Consider the following 16,715-nt stretch of genomic DNA (forward strand, 5'->3'; position numbering starts at 1 on the left):
TTCTTTCTTTCTTTTTTTCTTTCTTTCTTTCTTTCTTTCTTTCTTTTACTTTCTTTCTTTCTTTCTTTTTTTTCTTTCTTTCTTTCTTTTTCTTTCTTTCTTTCTCTCTCTTTTTCTTTCTTTCCTTCTCTCCTTCTTTCCTTCTCTCTCTCTTTCTTTCTCTTTCTCTCTCTCTCTCTTTCTTCCTCTTTCTTTCTTTCTTTCTTTTCTTTCTTTCTTTTCTTTCTTTTTTTCTTTCTTTCTTGAGACGGAATCTTGCTCTTGTCGCCCAGGCTGGAGTGCAATGGCACGATCTTGGCTCACTGCAACCTCTGCCTCTCAGGTTCAAGTGATTCTCCTGCCTCAGCCTCCTGAGTAACTAGGATTATAGGCGCCCGCCACCACACCCTGCTAATTTTTGTATTTTTGGTAGAGATGGGGTTTCAGCATCTTGGCCAGGCTGGTCTAGAATTCCTGACCTCAGGTGATCCGCCCGCCTCGGCCTCCCAGTGCTGGGATTACAGGCATGAACCACTGTACCTGGCCTTGCACTCATGTTTTCTTAATCCTTGTCTTTGTGTTGACTTATGTTTGAAGGTGGATTACCGCGGTGCTCCCCAAGCCACACATCCAGGAAATTACACCTGTGATGTGCCTGTTGAGTTTTTTTTTTTCCAGTATACAGAAAGAAACATAAAACTATGAAAACGAAAACATTTGCCTGCACACCACGAAATCCCCTTGTGCACCACCAGAAGCGTGTGTTTCCTACCTTGGGAAATACAGATCTGATTGAAAGCTCTCTGCAGCGGCTCAGAAAGAGATGTGGGACTTGGTCTGAGAGGTTGAGGAAACTGAGGTACAGAGGAGGCTTTGCCCAGGGCCACCGGGCCAGGAGGAGGGACAGCTGGGAGTGAACGTGCCTCCTTGGACTTGCAGCTGAGGCTATGTCTTGCACCATGGAGGCCTCAGAGCCTTGCCAAGGAGCCAGAACTTCCTGGCACCCCCACCAGTACTCAGAGGACTGAGGGTCTAGTCTAGAGGGACCCTGGGAGAATATATGATGAAAGAATCAAGCAGGATGGCTGGGCAAGATGGCTCCAATGATAATCCCAGCACTTTGGGAGGTCGAGGTGGGAGGACTGCTTGAGGTCTGGAGTTTGAGACCATCCTGAGCAACATAGTTTTCAAAAAAATTAAAAAATTAGCCAGGCTTGGTGGTACACACACCTGTAGTCACAGTTTCTTGGGAGGCTGAGGTGGGAGGATCGCTTGAGCCCCGGAGGCTGGGCTGCAGGGAACTGTGATGGCCCCACTGCACTCTAGCCTGGGTGGCAGAGCAAGACTCTCTCTTGTAAAAAAAAAAAAAAAAAAGCAGGAGTGGCTGGGGGTGGGAGATGGGAGGGTGAGTAGGTGGAGGTTGTAGGGGTCCTTGAGGCCTGGGAAGTTGAGGCTCAGGCTCCAGGAGAGGCACCCTGGTGCTGCCCAGTATCCCCTCTTGTGGTCAGCCTGGGGCCTGCCTTCTGGTGTCTGGCTGGGGAGGAAAGCGGGCAGTGGCACTGGCTGGACACCTACTGTGCGCCAGGCCACGTGTCCCTTCTCTCTCTCTATCCTCCCAGCAGTCTTGGCAGGGGGGATGCTATCTCCATTTTACATATGAGGGAAGCGGTTTTACCAGGGCCACAGAGCCGGTTGGTGGGAGAGGCGTAGTCAGACTCCAGCCTGCCTGGGCCACAAACCCTGCCCTTCCCAGAGCCCTGCCTGCCCCAGCTAGTGCCGTGGGTGTGTGCACATGTGTGCACAGTTGAGAGCATGAGTGTGCCAGTGAATGAGAGCGCACGTGTGAGTGTGTGCAGGTGTGCATGTCAGAGAGTACGTAGGGGGATGTGTGAGTTTTCATGGCTGAGCCACACAGGATCAGCCCCATTTGCAGACGCGGTCCCCACACCACCCGACCGCCTGCTGCCCTGCTCTACCTGACCGCCACCTCCTTTTTCTCCCCACAGCCTGCTGCACCCACAGGCCCTGAGGCTCCAGTGCCCAAGAACAGAGAAGGAGACTGAATCGAGCCCAGGCTGAGCCCTACCTAGCTGCACTCCGCAGACACCCACACAACCCGAGGTAAGATGCCACTCTGGGCAGTGGGGCAGGGTGGGGGTGGTGTGAGCCATGGAGGGTGAGGGTCTGCAAGGGAGGCTGTCATGGGGCCCTCTTTCTGGGGGTTTCCCCATCTCTCCCTCCCCACGTACAGCCACGTCCAGAAGGTTTGCTGTGGTGGTGCCACCTCCCACCAGCCCTTGCTATAACAGGGCTATGGCAGGCAGCATAGGAGCCTGGGGCGTTCTTCCCAGCGACTGGGTTTCATAGACAGTGGGTTCCCGCGTGGCAGGGGAGGTCTCTGAGGGCAGGCTGCTGGGCTCTGTCCTTGGTCCTGTCACATTGCTGACCAAATGTGTGCCTGACTTCAGGTCGGGAGGGAACCAGAACACGGGGACTGAGACAGTCGGGGTCCAAGAAACTGTCACGAGGCTGGCATTGGCTCTAATGTGTGGAGTTTAACAGGGCTACACACCAGAGACAGCGTGTGGGTCCAGACATCTTCAGGACGGGATGAGGCTCAGACCCCAGATGTGTTTGTGCGACAAGCGCTGGCAGCTGGGTGACCTTGGCTGACTGTATCACGAGGAGCAGGACTTCCAGAATGTGGGAGGTGACAGGTCCTTTCACTTCACGGTCCATGTGAAGGAATGTGGAAAAGCAACAGCATGTCCCAGAGAAGTGGGAGATGGGGGGCGGGGGACCTGGGTTGCTACCTGGCTTGACCCCTGGCCTACTCGGACCTTGGACAAGTCACCTCTACCCCATATCTGGGATAGTCCCCTGTTCTTGACAGGCCTCTGTGACCCATGAGAAGACTGCAGAGAGACTTTGCTAAACAGAGGGAATGGTGGGGTGGGCTCGGGGCAGCAGGCTGGCCTGGCGTGCTGTCCTCGTTTTTCAGAGGAAGAACCCTGGCGGCTGCGCAGGCAGCAGGCCTGGACTCCCTTCTCCTGCGGGATCGTGTGACAGTTGTGTGTGGCGGAGGGTCAGCCAGCCCTGTCCTCACGCTGGGAAGCCGGTGGGAGCGGAGGCCTGGATTTCCCTCCCGGGCACTAGGCCTTGCTCCGAAGCCCAGTTAGCACCATCAAAATATTTCTGCTAATTAGTTGGCTCTGGGGGGAATGAGCAGCTAATCAGCCCCTCCCATTTCACCTGTAATTGCTGCTGGGCGATTTGTGTGAGGATGTGGTCAGGGATATCTGTGCAGCAGCCGGGTGATGGGGGCAGGGGGCAGGGGCACCAGTAGCCTCCCCACCGCCCAGGCAGACGGCGGCACCCACAGGCACCTCAGCCCAGGGCATGGGGAGCTCAGCGGGCGGGGAGCTGACGGGTCTGGAGGGCTGCAGTCAGCTGGGGGTCTGGTAGGGCTTGTGGGAACAGGTGACACTTGGGCTGAGCGTTGAAGTCTGTAAGGTGCTTTTCAAACATTTTATTTTTCTGGTTAAAAAAGTGTAATGTGCGTTCTCTATAGAGAAGTGTGAGCACTTGGGTGTTTAGCCCATCAGTCTGCTACAAAACGTGTATTTATGACATAATTGGGATCAAGCTGTACTTACTGTTTTCTAACTTGCCTTTTGCACTTAATCCCGTACCAAGATCATTTTCCCATCATTAAATTCTCTTCTGTAATGTGATTTTTAATGGCAGTGTAATGTTTCAGCCTGTGCGGACCGTAGCATGTTTAGCCAATTCTCTATTGTGTGTTTTGATGGTTTCTGATGTTTTTGTCGTTATAAATAATGCCAGGATGAAGAAAGTCATGGATGTAGGGCTGTGATGGGCAGGAAAGGTTCAGGGCGGCAGGGGAGGCCCAGTCTGAGCAAAGGGGCAGTGGTGGGGAGTCTAGAGTGTGTCTGGGGAGTGGCGGAGCTGGAAGGGGCCGGGGCTGGTGTGGAGCGCCTTGCCCCGGAGGCTGAGGAGCTGGGGCTTCGCTCAGCAAAGCTCTAAGCCTCCGGGCAAGCTCAGGTTTGTCCTCGCTGCCCACGCTTCTGCTGCTCCCTCCTTCAGTGCTCCAGTGATTAGAGGGGAGGTGGCATGTTGCCGTGTGTTCGGGAGGAAAGGGCAGGCAACGCTGGGGTCGCTGATGACCTCTCCCTCACTGGTGGGATCCGTGGTGTTTAAACCAAGCCCCTCTGCTCTCTGGGGAGCCCTGCCCAGCTCTCCTCCTGCCAGGCAGCGGGGATGCAGGCACCAGCTCTGAACACTTCTGACTCCCGGGTCAGCACAGCTGGTCAGATCAGCCTCTCCTGCATCCCCTTACTGCGGGGTGGCTTATGACAGGGACCCTGGAGGGCCAGGGAGGAGGCTGGGGGTGGTTTGTCGTCTCTTCCAGGAAGCTCCCCTGGCCTCTGGGTGGAGCTAGTGGACCCTCCCTGTGCACATCTGTTTGGCCCCAGCACTGCTCTCATGCTGGGTTGGGTTCCCCCATGGGTATGGGCCTGTTTCTCCCAAGGATGAATGTGCAGTGATTCATTCATCCCTCAGCCCATGCTCACTGAGCGCCTGCTACACATGAGGCATTGTTTTATGTGCCCCGCATGGCATCCGTGGGTGAACAGGTTAGACCATGGCATTGCCATCAGAGAGCCTAAATTTTAAGAGTAGATGGAAGAAACCAGATAAGCAAATCCATAATACAAGATTAGGGAGTAACAAATGCCGCAGAGAAAAATAAGGTTGGACAAGGGGGCAGGCATGAAATGGGAGCCCTTCTCTGCAGGGTGGTCGGGAAAGGCATCTTGGATAAGGGGGCATTTCAGCAGAGGCCTGAGGAATGGGAGCAGCCCCTGTGGAGCCCTGGACGGGCTCTGAGCTGAGACCAGCACAGCTGGAGGGCAGCCCACGAGGAAGAGGGGCTGAGAAATGCGGTGCGCAGGGCCAGGAGTTGCAGAGTGATGCCTACTGGAAGAGGGATGGGGGCGAATGGGAAGAGCAGAAGCTGGCAAGCCCGTGGAGACGCCAGCATCCGTCCAGACCAGAGATGGTGGGGCCGGGCCTGGGCAGGAGGAGGGCTCGCGTTTGGAGACTTTGAAGGGGTGGCTGAAGGATGGGCTGTGGGCTGGGAGAGGTCCAGCCTGGGAACGGGGTGGGCACTGGAGCCTTTGCCAGCACCGAGGCACATGGGTTGAGCGTGGGTTTGGAGGGGAAAGCGATATCCCGCCTGGAAGTGTCTGAGGTGCCGGCATGGTGTGGGAGGCCGCACAGACAGTCAGCCTGCAGCCGCGGGGAGGGCTGGGCTGGAGACGCGGGTGTGGGAGTCGTCAGCATCTGGGGGGTTTCTGAAGCCTCTGAGCCTGGACAAGATGATGGAGAGGAGCCTGGGCCTCATTGCTTGGGGCGAATCCAGCCCAGGGAGCTCCCTGCTTATGGGTGGGCTGCTACTCCAGCCTTGCAGACAAGGTCCCGAGATCTACCATCCTGGAGAAACTGCTGCCAGCCTGCCCTCCCAGCTGCTCCTCCCAAGTCGCCTAATGGCTGGCACCATCACTCTGTGGCGCTTATCAGGGCTGCTGTCAGGAAGTGTGGTGCTGACACTAGGCCTAATCCTCTCACCCCTTCCTCTTGCAAGGGACTCTTAACTGGTGAGTCTGGAGCTGCCCAGGCCCTTCTGAGCCCTACTAGTGGTCACTGCTACAGGCCTTCCTCCAGGTCATGCTCTCCCTCAAGAACCTTCAGTGGCTCCCTGTTGTTGAAGTTGACATCCAGAATCCTTCTCCTACGTGTGCAAGGCCTTTCGTGGTCTGCCTCCAGCCCACACTTTCTCCCCAGCCCTCCTTTCCAACAGGTGACTCTCCTGCATCCTCCACACAGCAGGCCCAGCCTCACCTTCCATGTCTAATGCTTTCTTAACCACCAGCCGACCCCCACATTTTCCAGAACGTCTGCCCTGACCCCCCGCCTCCCTCGGCCCCTTTGGGTGTCCACGTGTGCCTTTTGCCTGTTCTTCCGGCCTCATGGCTTGTAGTGAGCTAGCCTGTCAGGTCACCCCAACTCATCAACGTCCTGATCCTCAGCTTGTCTTCCTCTTTGTCCCCCCCATCCTCTTGTTTCCCGTCTCCGTGCCGCCCCACCTTCATACACTGTTGTCAAAGCCCTTCCCAAGCAGAATCCCATTCAAACCTCGGCGCTCTGTGGGCCCGGGTGCCTAAGACTGGCTCTGCATCAGGGCCACCCAAGGATGTTATTAGAGACAGGAATCATCCTGGGTCCACTTAGACCTCCCGATCCAGGGTTACTGGGAGACCCCAGGAATCTGGATGGTTCGCAAGCCCCACAGTCACCTTTTGATGGTCAGCCAGGTTGGGACCCATTGGCCCAACCCAAATTTGTGACGAGGGAGTATAAGTATCCCTGAGATTGTGGTCCTCTGATCTTTACTTGCACACCTTCAGGGACAGGAACCTCACTCTCTCCAGGGCAGCTCAGGCCCTGGAGGCAGCTCTTACATGGCTCTTGCTTCTACTGACTGAGCTGAAGCTGCCCCCCTGAGGTCACCATGGATGGCTATAGGGTCCCCATGGGGCAGGAGCTATGTTTGGCATCCAGAAGCTCTCCTTTCCCACCCCCTAAGCCCAGCGGGGGGCCCAGCACCTAGTGGGTATTTCGGCAATGTCTGTGGCTTGGTGGGTGGATAGAGGACCTGCCTTCCTCCACCCCTGTCTTCCTGGGGCTTACCCAGGTCACTGTTCTTGTCTGTTCCTCCCCAGTCTTCTCTTAAAGAAGTGAACTCAGGGAGCAGTGAGGGACTTGGAAGACCTACCTCCTTTACCCTCAGACCCTGGCTGAGGTCACACCACCCAGTCCCTCTGTGTGTCTGTTGTTCCAGTCATCGCCACACGTGTCAAGGACTTTAGCACTTTCAGAACACAGCCCGTCCTTCATCCCACCTCCTCCTTACCACGGCCACGTGGAAGGTGGATGCCGCCATTTCTGTTCGTTCTTCCAGCCAGCATTTGCTAAGCACCTAATATGTGCCAAGCAGTGTCCTTGGGGTAATTTGAACAAACTAAGGTTTAGAGAGGGGCAGGGGAGTGTCCAGTGCCCCGTAGTGAAGGGCCAAGTCAGCACTAAAACCTGGGTCTGTGGGTGTATTCGTTTGCTGGGTTACTGTAGCTAAGGACCATGAATTGAGTGGCTAAAACAGAAATAGATCGTCTCACAGTTCTAGAAGCTGGAAGTCTGAAATCAAGGTGTCGTCAGGGCTGGGCACTGTGGCTCAGGCCTGTAATCCTGCACTTTAGGAGGTTGAGACAGGAGGATTGCTTGAGCCCAGGAGTTTGAGACCAGCCTGGGCAACATGGCAAGACATGGTGTCTACAAAAAATACGAAAATTATGGGCTGGGTGCGGTGGCTCATGCCTGTAATCCCAGCAGTTTGGGAGGTTGAGGCGGGCGGATCATGAGATCAGGAGTTCAAGACCAGCCTGGCCAACATGGTGAAACCTCATCCTTACTAAAAATACAAAGATTAGCCTGTCATGGAGGCACATGTCTGTAATCCCAGCTACTGGGGAGGCTGAGGCAGGAGAATCGCTTAATCTTGGGAGGCAGAGGTTGCAATGAGCAGAGATTGTGCCACTGCATTCCAGCCTGGGTGACAGAGTGAGACCCTGTCTCAAAAAGACCACGAAACCCAACATCCCCAAACCCCAAGGTATCAGCGGGCTGGCTGCCTCCGAAGGTTGTGAGGCAGGATCTGTTTCAGGCCCCTCTCCTTGGAGTGCAGATGACCAGTCTATGTCTCTTTACGTGGCCACATTGCCAAAGTGTTCTCCATACAATATCTAACTATTTATTTATTTATTTGAGACAGAATCTCACTCTGTCACCCAGGCCGGAGTGCAGTGGCTCAATCTCAGCTCACTGCAGCTTCCGCCTCCTAGGTTCAAGCAATTCTCGTGCCTCAGCCTCCTGAGTAGCTGGGACTACAGGCACACACCACCATGCCTGGCTAATGTTTATATTTTTAGTAGAGATGGGGTTTCACCATGTTGGCCAGGCTGGTCTTGAACCCCTGACTGCAGATGATCCACTTGCCTCAGCCTCTCCAAGTGCTGGGATTACAGGCGTGAGCCACCACACCCAGCCAGTATTTAAGAGTTTAGATCATATCTTCAAATCCCTTCTTCTTCTGGGGACAATAGCTGTGCTGCATTACAGTATGACCTCATCCTAATTAGCTAATTACATCTCAAATGCCCCAGTTTCCAAATAAGATCACCTTCTGAGGTATTGGGGGTTAGAATTTAAGCATGTCATTTTTGGAGGCACACACTTCAATCCGTGACAGCAGGCGGCTAGAGCTGTGATTTTCACAGCAGTGACCTGTCCCCCTGGCAGCCTCGGTGGTGGCGAGCATCTCATGCCGTGAGGTGCACAGGAAGAATATCGAGGCCGCCCCAAGCTGTCAGGAACATGGAGAGGAGATTCCTACCTCATGGCTAGGACCAGCACTTCCCTGAGACCGGCTTCAGCCTGGGATGTTAATGGGGGCCGGTACGTGGTGTGTACTGATGACCCACTCCCCGTGCGCATGCTTTGTGAAAGGCAGGTTCACATCGCTGGGTTAGGAGGAAGAACTCCCTGAGCTCTGCCACCTCTTAGCAGGGTGTCCTTGGGTAGTGGCTTTTACTTTGGGCCTCAGTCTACTGGACTGAACTGGGGACTAGTCGCCTGCCTGTTCTTGTCACAGGCCTGTGGTTAGGCTCACAGGAGAGAATGAATAAGAAGGTGCTTTGTTTTTGTTCTCTTTTTGTGTGTCACTTTGCAAACAGTTATGAAGCTCAGCTGCATGCTAGGCCCTGTGCTGTCCCCAGGGACACAGAGATGGTCCTGGTCCTGCCCCTCAAGGAGCGCAGAGGCCATGGGTGGGGCAGGCTGGTGTCAGTGCTAGTTGAAGTTATGACCACTCTGGATGCAGACTGCTCAGTGGCAGCTTTGCCACTCATTAGCGGTGTGAATTTAGACAATTTCCCGAAGGTCTCTGGGCCTCAGTCTCTTCATCAGTTGACTGGGAATAATGATTGTCCACCTTGTGTGAATAAAGTAGGCTGAGGCATGTAAAGGGCTTAGAGCCCTGTGTGGCACATAGTAAATGTTTAATAAATATGAATGCCCAGTCCAGGGGAGTATGAAGAGGCTCACAGAAGGGATTATGGGGCACAATCATTGAATCACTGAATTTAGGCTATGGGAACCCATTGGACATGGTGGCCCAGGCAGGGCAGGTTGGGGCTGGCATTGCCCCAGTCTTCGAGCCACTTGTCACCCTCCGCTTCAAGCGTCCTGCCATGGGCTGGGGTGGCAAGGAGGGGTATGGAGCAGGCACGCCCATGGGGAGAGGCAGGAGCTTCCTCATAGGGGCGGGGCTCCCTGTCTGTGTGGTTCCGGGGATCTGTGCGGTGCTGTGAGGCTGCCTCTCCTGTCTCTGCCCCTGAGCAGCTCCACATTCGGGGAGCTTGGCAGGTGGTGCCTGGTGCTTGGCTTTGTTGCCCTTTGCATTTAGTCTGCAGGTTCTGGGGAGAGGAGATGGTGAGGAAGCAAAATTAAAATTCCTCTTAGAGAAGTTAACAACTTCCCAATTAAAGGATTCTTATTTGTGAGATGCCTTAGAGGCCTTTTCAATCAAGAGGCTCTTCTGAATAATGAAAAGGCTGAGCTGGGGTTGGAGTGGAGCCTAAGCTGCCGGCAAGGAGGTGGGGATGCTGAAGATGGCCACCCCGGGCTTGTGTGGGATGGGGCGGCCATGGAGCCGAATGCTTTTCTGCTCAGCGGTTGGTGGGGAGGTTGGCATGGGGAGGGGCAAGAGGAGGGAACTGTTCCCACCCCCACCCGGCACAACCCTGAAGCCCCCTCCAACCCCCAGCCTGAGCTGCAAGCGTGCGTGGGAGTGGTCCACAGGGACCCCTATGTCCTTCCGGCCCCCGCCCGGTGCTTAGCCTGCACACACTTCCCCGAGGCTACCCGAAGCTGTTTCTTGTCCTGCTTGGCTCTCAGTTTTATCCGGGCCTGACCACTTCTGACACTCAACTATCTCGGGAGCACCCTGCCAGGCTCCTCTGGCTCTTCCCCTCAGGCCGGAGTGGAGGAGGGAGCAGGTGGGAGAGGCGAATTGGGGTTTGCTAAGGATGGTGTGCAGCGGTGGACGCGGCCCCGGCCATGCGCTCTGATGGGCGCAGCGTCCTCTACCTGCTGCGCTGCCCCAGCTTGCACAGGGCTGGTTTTATTGCTGTTTGTAGATACAGGGTGTGTCTGCCTGCCTTTCAGCCAGGCACCCCCACCCAGTGCGACCCAGCTGGCTTCCTGGGAGACTCTTGGGTCCGTCCCACTTGGAGCTGAGTGTCTGCGGGTGTCCTGTGAGAGGCTCAGCCTCAGGTCCTGCAGGGCTGACCAGTGTGTGCAGAGTGCCCCGAAGGTGCCAGGCCTGGCTGGGCACTTCCCATCTTCACAGCACCTGAGAGGCAGCTACCACCGCCCTCCTTACAGAGGAGGGAGTGGAGGCTCTGAGAAGTGACGTGACCCTTTATGCAGAGAGGGGTTCTTGCTGAAAGGACTTGTCATCCTGTGTTCTCCAGGGCCTTCCAGGTCACTAAGCAAAGAGGAACTGGAGGAGACTTTGGCCAGGCCCCTCCCCTCGGTGGGCAGCCCAGGCTTTTACCAGGGCTGCCCTAGCAGCTGCCAAGGTCATTCTCGGAGATGGTGCCACAGGCGGCTCCTCTGTCCAGGCGGTGTGGGCCATGGGAGTGTTTGTAGCCCACACCTGTCACCCCCTCCCTCCCCTACAGGGCCTGCTCTCCTCCCGGCCATCGGCCATCGCAGCCCAGGCTGTCTGTGTGAATACCCAGAACTGTGGGAGCCCGGCCCCTCCGACAGGCCAACTAGCCATGCAGGCACTCCCCAGAGGCCTGGGGTTGGGGACAGGGGTGGGGCCATCCCCCAGTCCTGGCCACCAGGATGGGGAGAGTGGGGGGGGGGGTGAGGTGAGGTATCCTGATCGGCTGCCCTGAGCAAGTGGGAGCTGAAAGAATTTGGGTTCAGGTCTCAGCCCTGCCAGTTACTGGGTGGCTTGAGCAAGTGACTCAGCCTCTGGACCTCCTTTTCCTCCCAAGGGGCACAGGTTACCTCCCTGAGGGGTGGCGAGGAGCAGCTGGGATGGCACATGTGAACCTGCCGGGCCCAGGGCTGGCGGGCCTTGCATGTGGAGCCTGGATTTGTGAGCCATGTCTTAACGGCGCTGTTCGATGGTGCTGATTCCTGTCCCCGCCCTGCTGCTTCTTGGGCAAGTGATTACTTTCCCCTAGCCTCAGTTTCCTGTATGCACAATGGACATAATGATACCTAAATCACAGAGGTGTTGTACTCCCTCAGTGGGAGTCCTTTGTGCCCTTCCCTCGAACCATTGAATGAGCCTGTCCTCCCTAAGTACACAGTGGGATTTGCCTGGGCTTGGTCGCCATGTCATGAGTAGGTGACACGGTCCTTGCCTCTGGGTAGCAATGTGAAGTTAGAGGGAATCAAGGAGAAATGCTGTGAGCTTCAGGAAACAGAAGGAGATGAAAGCTGGGGAAGTCAGGGAGGGCTTCCTGGAGGTGTCTGGTCCTTAGAACTTGGTAGGATTTGGGGAAGCTGGGGGTGGGAGAGAGTGGCAGAGAACATACATGGTTGGGAATAGTATGAACAAAGACCAGGCAGGAGCAAGCCCGGGACAGGGTATGAACTGTCAGAGAGCTGCTGGGGTTGGGGGTCAGAGTCCAGAGAGGTCCCAGCCCTGGAGCCCTGGTGGGGTGGAGGACCAGGACTTGGGGGTGGGACTGCTGTCTCCTAAGGGCAAGGGGACAGCAGACATGCAGCCGGGGACTTGCACACAGCCCTACGCAGGGACTGCAGAGAGGGACGGGATTTAGCGTAGGCCCGTGGACAGGACTCCCCAGACTCCAGGGCCTCAGATGGGAAGTGCGGGGGCCCATGTAAGGCTTGGGAAGAGGATGGTGGCCGCTGCCCATGGCAGGACCCCAGCTGTGGAGATCAGCCGGAGGACCACCTTTGGCCAAATTGTAGGAACCAGGGGCTCTGGCTGCTTGAGGCCCAAGAGAGGGAGAGGTAGGAGAGGTCTGCAGCAGGCTGAGAGGGCCAGGAGGCTTGCCCTTGTGGAGCACCCACTGTGTGCCAGGCCCTGAGCCAGACTCACTCGCAACCTGGCTTTGTGTAATTTTCATGACAGCCTGGAGAGGGCGCCGGTTCTTAGACTCATTCTAAAGAGCTGGAAACTTGGCTGGGAGAGGGGAATGACTGGGCTGGCCTGGCCGTGCTTCAAATTGGAACTCCACACGTCATCCTTCGTCAGCGGCCCCATGCTACTCCCTAGGGCTGTGGTTTTTAGAGGTGATGACCCCCAGATTTCCCTGGTGGGCTTGGAAGAGCTATACCCAAGTACGTGGTCTTCTGTGGCTTTGCCTCTCTTAGGGAGGCTCAGAGAGGTCAAGGGTGTGACCCAATGCAACACAGTGCTGGCGTCTGCAGTCTCTGGCTCCCTGGAGGGCATGTGCCATGATCCCTTCTCCCTGGGGTCTGTCTGGTGGCCCCAGCCAAGCCTAACCAGGTCTGAGAACGCAGGGGTCTTCCCAGATGTGAGACTACTCATGCCTCTCAGCCACTGAGAGAGGCTTTAAAATCTCAGCCCCAAATTAAAACCTATGAGCTCCTCAAAACAATGAAAAATTTTCCTAATAAAAGGAGAGGCACACTCAGGCATGTCCTAAATGAATGGAGTGACTTCAGGGATTAATTCAGGATGTATGGGAGGGCGCCCAGCTGGGAAAAGTGCGCAGTGGATATTGTAACAAATTGTTTGCTCACAAGAGGAATAATTCTTAATGTGCACTGGCTGCAAGGGGAAGCTACCTTGGCCGCCTGCAGCACGGTCCCTCATCAGCCGGGCGCTGGGCAGGGGCTGTGCTAGGGCAGCCTTACCTCTAAGCCTCTGGACCTTCAGTGACAACCTTCCCACCACACAAGCCGGCCTGAGTGTGACTGAGTGGGCCCTGCCCTTAGAGTCCCAGGGCCTTCTGAGTCCCGCTCTCTCCTGCTGGCTCTGTGCCTTTGGCCAGGGCGGGGAACATGCTGGCTGGATGCCAATTGCTTTCCTCTGCTCTGCGAACCAACTCTTCCTGTTGGGACCTCCCAAAGACCCAAGCCTGCCAGCCTCCCCACCTCAGACCACCCAAAGGAGACTGCTGATAGACTGGCTCTCAGCATGTCTCAGTTTACCTGTCCCGGGCTTGGGCAGCTGCCTCCTCCCCAGCTCCCTTGCCCTGGGCATGAGTGGGGTGGGGGCACCACCATCCTCCCTGGCCAACCCTCCCAGCTCCCTAGTGTCTCTGTGCCAAACCTAGGGGAAAGGCGAGGCAAAGTCAGTCTGCGCTCAGGAACATAAATGAACACCACTGAAGTGCAAACGGAGAAAGGCTTCCTGTGTCCCACCTCCCACGCCCGGCTGGAGCGGGTCCAGCACAGAGAGAAAAAGGCGCTGGCTCCTGAGTCAGGCAAGCCTGGATCTGGGTCTGGCTTCCCTTTTTCTGATTCTGGGACTCCAGGCAACTCCCACAATCTTTCCAGCGTCTTCCTCTGTAAGAGATGGGATTCATTTCAGCAGCAGCAGCAGCACCTCAGATCGTTGAGATACAGTCTCATCCATCCACACAGCAGTCCTAGAAGTTGGGACCTGGGATTATCCCCGTTAAACCGTTGAAGAAACCGAGGCTCAGAGAGGTGAAGCCTGGTTCTCTCTGCTTCCTCGTAACTGCTTCACAAAGTTGTTTAGAGAAAAGGACCCTGATTATAGATGCTGCTCCATGAACCCCGGCCCCACCTGCTCCCTTTCCTCAGCGGAAGAGGTGACGCCCTACCAAGGTAGGGGAGGAGACTGGGTGCAGGGACCCTGATCCTTCTCACCTTTCCCCCCTGGCTGGGAGCCGGCCTGCCCTTGCATCCACTCCTTCATTCCCCCGCTCATCAAGTGTTGATGAAACACCTACAAAGCGCCGTATCCCCAGCAGCTAGGCCGTTAGGCACACTGTTCCTCCCCTCGGGTAGCTTTCCATCTTGAGGGAGCGACAGCATGGTCAACAACAAGTAATCTGGGTAACCTCGGACTGTGCTGAGTTCAGGAAGGAAATGACAAGGCCATGGAATAGGGAGGGGCTGGGGCTGGGGCTGGGTGAGCGGCTGGTGGGGGGCACGTCCGGACAGGCCTCTCCGAACATGTGAGCTTGAGGCTGAAGGGGCTGAATGTCAAGGCGAAGGCTGGGAGGTGGGAAGCAGCTGTCTGTGTATGAAGACAGTGTGGCTGGTAGGTGGGGAGTGATGGAGACATGGGGACAGGGGTGGGAAAGGGAACCTTGGCTGCCCTGCTGAGGGCCAGGACCAGGCTCTGGAGTGAGTTAAGCTGGTGAGTGACAGGGCCTGATTTCCGCTTTCCAAATTCCGTTCTGGCCTCTGGATGGAGAGAATGGATTAGAGGCTGTGGCAGGGAGAGCAGGGAGCCTTAAGGGGAGGTGGGTGCAGGGACCCAGGAGAGAGGTGGGGTTGGGGCCATGAGGTGTCGGCCCAGAAGTCAAGGAGTGGGTGGCTGGGGGAGGGGTTGGAGAGCAGCCACTGGGTGGGAAGGCCCGGAGTCCTGGTTGGGGCGGGGTTGATTTGGCTGGAGTGGCAGCGTTTTCTGAGATGGGGAGTTCTGTTTTGAACTTGCTGGGTTTCAGGAGCCAGTGAGCCACGCAGGTGGAGCCTTGGGCCTTCGGACATCATCGGGGACCTGCTCCCTTCTGGTCCAGGGTCAAAGGCTTTGCCCTAATATGTGGGTTATCTCACTGCCAGCTCATTTTTCAGGTGAGGACACTGAGGGGCTCCCCTCAGTCCTTAGACTGCACGTGGCCTTCTTTCAGACCCCTGGCGCTGAGGGGAGAAAGCAAGACCCTGAGTGATGCTCCCTAGGAAGGTGGCAGGGGAGTGGGAGCCTGGAGCCGCTGCCCGCTGACGCATGTGTGTGTGCGGGCACGTGTGTTTGCCTGTCTGTGTGTGTGTTTGTACGCGTGCACACACTTGAGCGTCGTGTGGAGCCCATTAACAAACAGAGAAATAAATTAACAAGTATTCAACCCACCAAATGTTCCTTCTGTTCTGTATAATAGAGCACGGGAACATAATTTTCCCCTGGAGCAAATTGCTACAGCTGAACCTGCTCCTCGTTTTCCTCCAAAAACTGCTTAAAATTCTGGAATGCTTGTTGATTTCGGGTCCTTTCCCTTTCTGGCTCCTGTTCCCAACCCCCAGGCTGCTTCCCTCCACCCTCCCGTGCAGGGCCTCCGAGGAGCCAGATTGTCACAGCTCCAGGGCTACCATTTTGCAGATGGGAGGAACCTGGGAGGCGGCAGCTCCAGCCGGGGGCTGAGGATGAGAGGCTCTCGGTGTGTGGAGCATGAGTGGAATGTCGGGGCTGGCGGAAAACGAGGGCGGCTCCCCACGGGGCCTGCCACAGACCACCGTGTGACCTTGGGCAAGTCACTACCCCCTTTGGGCTTCAGTTTCCGCCTGGCAGACACGGGGCTGATCACGCCTGCCATCTCCATGTGAACATGCCTGGTGGTGTACGGAGCTGGGAGTGTGATGTGGATGTGAGCTGCCTCCTTCTGAGGCACCACGTGCAGGGACTGGGGGGCCTCCCACCCCCAGGCCTTCTAAGGAGCCTTTAGATTCAGGGACTCTTGGCCTGCTTCTGAAATCCTCTAGGGCACTTCTAATTTTCTTAAAGCAAATTAATTTTAATCCACTTTAATTAAACATGTCTTATGAAAATGTATATTTATTTATAGAGCTTCTCGCTGCATTCTTGATCACTGCCGCCATTCGGAGCCCAGCTCAGATCCCTGCTTCCAAGCAGCCCCCTTAGGCGTGGGAGCTGGTTAGGAGGGAGGCGTCTGCACACGGATTCCTGCCTGGCTGTGGCCTGGCTGGATCTGGCCTGGCAGAGCTACCTTTGCTGGAGGCCGAAGGGGAAAACTGGAATCCAGTGCTCAGGAGCCACAAATCCCAGCCCCTACCCATGCCTTGAGGGCTGGACTTTATGCAGGATGCAAAGTTCCATCAATCTGGGGACTGCCTCTGTGCTCCTCAGCCGAGAAATTAAATCCCAAGGAAATCACTGAGGGTTTGTGGGCTGGCTGAAGGATGAGCCTCGGCCAGGACTGCAGTGTCCAAGGTACAGTCGGCCCCAGCTTGTGTCCTCTGCTACGACAGCCCCAGACCTCATCTCCTCCAGGAAGCTCTCCTTGACTTCTTCATCTATCTTAGTTCACTCGGGCCGCAACAACCACATACCACAGACTCGGGGACTTGAACCACGGAAGTGTGTTTTCCCACAGTTCTACAGGCTGGAAGTCTGAGATCACGGTCCCAGCATGGTCAGGGTCGAAGGGAGGGCTCTATTCCTAGCTTGCCTAGGGCCACCTTCTTGCTGTGTCCTCACATGGTGGGGATGGAGGAATGAGAGCAAGTGTGTGTGATGCCTCTCTCTTACAAGGACGCTAATCTTATCAGATTGGGGCTCCACCCTTATGACCTCATTTAACCTTAATTACTTTCTT

General features: G+C 56.1%; 1 protein-coding gene across 3 annotated transcripts in view; it reads left to right on the forward strand.

Moving 5' to 3' along the window:
• LINGO1 (leucine rich repeat and Ig domain containing 1) overlaps nucleotides 1–16,715 on the forward strand; it is a 206,601-nt gene that overhangs the window by 23,331 nt on the left and 166,555 nt on the right. For all 3 annotated transcript variants that reach the window (XM_032267305.1, XM_032267307.1, XM_032267304.1), the window contains exon 2: nucleotides 1,986–2,100. The gene's annotated coding sequence lies outside the window, so the exon portion shown is untranslated. The remainder of the gene's footprint in view (nucleotides 1–1,985; nucleotides 2,101–16,715) is intronic.

Source organism: Sapajus apella, unplaced genomic scaffold (assembly GCF_009761245.1).
Source record: "Sapajus apella isolate SASKATOON/1434 unplaced genomic scaffold, GSC_monkey_1.0 scaffold168, whole genome shotgun sequence".
Classification (NCBI taxonomy): Eukaryota; Metazoa; Chordata; class Mammalia; order Primates; family Cebidae; genus Sapajus; species Sapajus apella.